Source organism: Cupressus sempervirens, chromosome 10 (genome assembly GCF_028749045.1).
Source record: "Cupressus sempervirens isolate cs-2001-9-10 chromosome 10, ASM2874904v1, whole genome shotgun sequence".
NCBI classification, from domain to species: domain Eukaryota; kingdom Viridiplantae; phylum Streptophyta; class Pinopsida; order Cupressales; family Cupressaceae; genus Cupressus; species Cupressus sempervirens.
The window spans coordinates 413241824-413245354 of NC_143127.1; the positions used below are offsets into that span (position 1 = coordinate 413241824).

Genomic DNA, 3531 nt, shown 5'->3' on the forward strand with positions numbered 1-3531 from the left:
CGGAATAGGTCTTGGGAGGATTATTTACAATCTAAATTTTTCCATCTATTAGCGTACTCTTCGATATGAATGTTTTAGTTGCAAATCTATGTTTTGTTCTTCCCAAATTCTAACCTTTTAAAATTTATCACATGTGGTGAAAGTTTGTTACTACTCTCTAAAGAAGCTCCAATCAGGTGCCATGTGTTTTTGTTCTGACGTTCTAGAAAGCACTCCAAACGCACTGAAATGGAAATATCCAACTTTAACTACGATTAATTACATGCTATGAGAAAGCATATACAATTAAAATGTATTCAATCCATTAGCAATATTAATTATTTTCTAATATTTCATTAGATCATTTTCAACGCAATTACCTTTTCTCAAAAGCCACAACCACATTTGTAAGCCCAAATTTCAAATTATATATAATATACTCAATTAAATCTAAATGACAATCAAATGATAATTAAAAATTAATTCTTTTAAATTAAAAACTAAATAAATATGATTCTAGTTGTACAATTAAAATATTATTTTTATTTGGGTATTTGATTTTTCTTAAAAATTGATTCGAATTCTATAAGAAGTGAAATGTATCTACAATGAAACAATATTGTAGATATTAAAATTAAATGCGGATATGATGCACATCATTACAAAATTTATAAGTAAACAAAATTTTATTCATTCTATATAATTGTTAATTACCTATTAAACTTTTACAAACAAATTATTCAACTTACAATAGTTTCTTCCTAGAGTAAAAATTATTTTTTTTATTAAACAATCTACTCACAAACCAAAATTGCAATCTTCCTAAATGCATTTCACTAATTAGAATATGAATAATCCTTCTAACAATTCATTCTTAATAAGACATATAAGTGAAAACTGTTTTATAAAAGAAGTTTGCTAATTATATGTTGCAAGATAGGAACTATAGCTCCTTCAGAGCTCTTGTTAATAATATGTAAATAATTGCATTTAGCACTTTTATTTTGTTAAAAATAACAATAAACATTAAAAAAAAATTATGTTGAGGCATGTATGACAAAAGCGTTAACTAAGTAATTTCCCAGATCTAACCACTCACATTTACATACCAAGAGTTTATTAATGTCTCATTCTTCATTCAAGGATTGTTTCATTCAAATTTACTGCGAGATTGCACGAAATTATCCTCCATTTGATAGGAGCTATGTTAAAATAGATGATCTACCGCAGATGCAAAGCTTATTTCTCCACACTGAAATCAATGGAGCAAATAATATAACTACAGAAAATCCACAAAACCTGAAAACTCAATCAATAGAACTATACTATCAACTAATAGAAAGGCTCAGAATATTCAAGTATTAATTTCAGAGGCGAATCGCCGCTCATCTTCGGGAAATATCATTCCTCATTGCCTTTCTACTTAAATATATCCAAATCAGTCAAGGGAAAAAAAAAACAGACGAGACAATTAAGAGGAACTACAAAACAAATCAGAAAACAATACAAAAAATTTGGAACAACTCGCAAACTCTGGTCTAGGGTTTAGAAGTCTTACAGAAAACAAAAGATGTCGCCTCCTCTGTTTTAGGGTTTAGAAGCCTCTAAGAGAACAAAAGATCTTACGGATTGCCTCCAGCGTTCTAGCCCTTCTAGAGTTTAGAAACCAGCGTTCTAGCGTTTCTAGGGTTCAGAAACCTGGCTTTAAAAAAAACTGAAGATTGCTCAGCTCGCCTTCCCCAATCTTGGGATTAAAAGCCCCAGGCAAAAGTGATCGCTGTTTTTTTAATGCCCTAACCCTAACTCAACCCATTAAGCTCTTTGGGCCGTTGATCTATCCAGGCAATGAATATAAGATGAGGCGCTGACTGGGTTTGGATCAGAACCTAGCATATCAAACGGTAACATGAAATGAAGCAAAAGAACTTTTGACGGACATGAAAAAGTTTGGGTTTTGGTTAGTTGGGGAACTCCGTGTGACATCTTTTGCTAGCTGAAGCCCTAAATCAGTGGTTGGTGAATGAATATATAACAATTTATTTATGGGTTAGCTTTAAAAACCTTCATTTGATACGTGATTATATATTTTTAATGGGTTTTAAAAAGTGTGAAATTACATGTTTAGAGTGTGTTTAGAGTGTGTTTTATGAGAGCAATTATTTTTTGTTGTTGCCTCAGGTTTGGTGCAAATAAAAAATAATGTCATGTCATATTTTCTATTAAAGGGAAATTCTTAATTATTATTTTTTCAGATTGATCGATTGCTTTTTTCATGGTAGTCTTCTTTTTGAAGCCTCTAGCAGAAAATAGCCGGAGTTTGCAGCAACCTACAACTTTTTGAGAACATGTATTTGCATGCTTTTGTGTTTTAAAAAATTATCGTCTCTCTTTTTGCCTCTTTTATTAATGAAAGTGTTCTCATTCCAAAGGCCTATTAGATGCTTTTAAGGTTTTATCGAATTCTTCCATGCTAAGAGGATTGGTTGTGTGCACAAGTGCTCAGCTTCATTCATGCCAAATTATTATTACTTAGCAACCACCTATTGAATTTGAAGTCCTCGCAAACAAAGTTAGCACCACTTGGGGACAAATTTGAAAGATTTTCAAGTGACAAAGTGTTTGTATATGAAGTGGACATAGTTGTCTTGGTTCTTGTCATTGCAGTTCTAGGAGGGTGCATAATTTGGCAAAAATGAAGGGATGAGAAGGCAATTAAACTAATCAAGCCCTTTGGGAAAGTACTCCTCCAATGTTCATGTATGTTTTCAATTTGTCAAATACTATCTTTTGCAATCTATGTTACATTATTCTCACAAATCATACTTTTTATTTCTTAATTAGCTTCTTGGAGAGGAGAGAGTCTAGAGAGAAACCACCTTCCCAAAGTGGATAGTGTTGGATAGTTTTCATTTAGAAAGTTGTATCTTCTAGATGTGCATGTGTGTGTTACTAGGAAAGTATTCCAATGGCATATTCCATGAACATAGTGTTAGAAGATAGGCTTGCAGTTGCACCAAAAGATTGACTCGATAATGCTTGATACAACAACTAGACGTATAGAATATACATGAGGCAGTTAATCCATGTCGCAAGCCTCACAGGGGATGTTGGTCTGTTGCCTACAATCCACCTCCTACTATCACTTTGTCATGACCTATGTAGATTTGAACCTATGACGAAGCTCTAATACCACTTGTTAATCGTTAAGGTTATCATTGCACTAAAAGATTGACCCGTTAATGCTCAATATAACCACCATTATACAAGACACAAGAGGCTTTTAAACCATGTCACAAATCTAGTAAGGGACAATGGCCCACTACTAGCGCTTGGATCTCCTACATATTACATTTTACTTTGCTTACTATAATTATCTTCTATTTCTCCCTGTTGATTTTGCTGGAGTTTCTATTATTTCTTCTCTATTTTAATCTCATATTAAACCTTTTTTTCAAAACCCTTAAATTGTATGCTTCTCTTGTTTTTTTAATTCATATAATTTAAGCACTATATTAGAAAACCATTAGTGGTTGAGACAACCTATGAATTAAT

At 32.3% G+C, this 3531-nt stretch overlaps 1 long non-coding RNA gene across 1 annotated transcript; it reads right to left on the reverse strand.

The window, feature by feature from the left end:
• Window positions 1-866: 866 nt before the first annotated feature.
• Window positions 867-1941, reverse strand: LOC149534456 (uncharacterized). The gene is made up of 2 exons (XR_016356904.1): window positions 1538-1941; window positions 867-1231 (listed from the first exon to the last, which is right to left on the reverse strand). It is a non-coding gene; the product is annotated as an uncharacterized LOC149534456 (long non-coding RNA).
• Between the last annotated feature and the right edge of the window lie 1590 nt (window positions 1942-3531).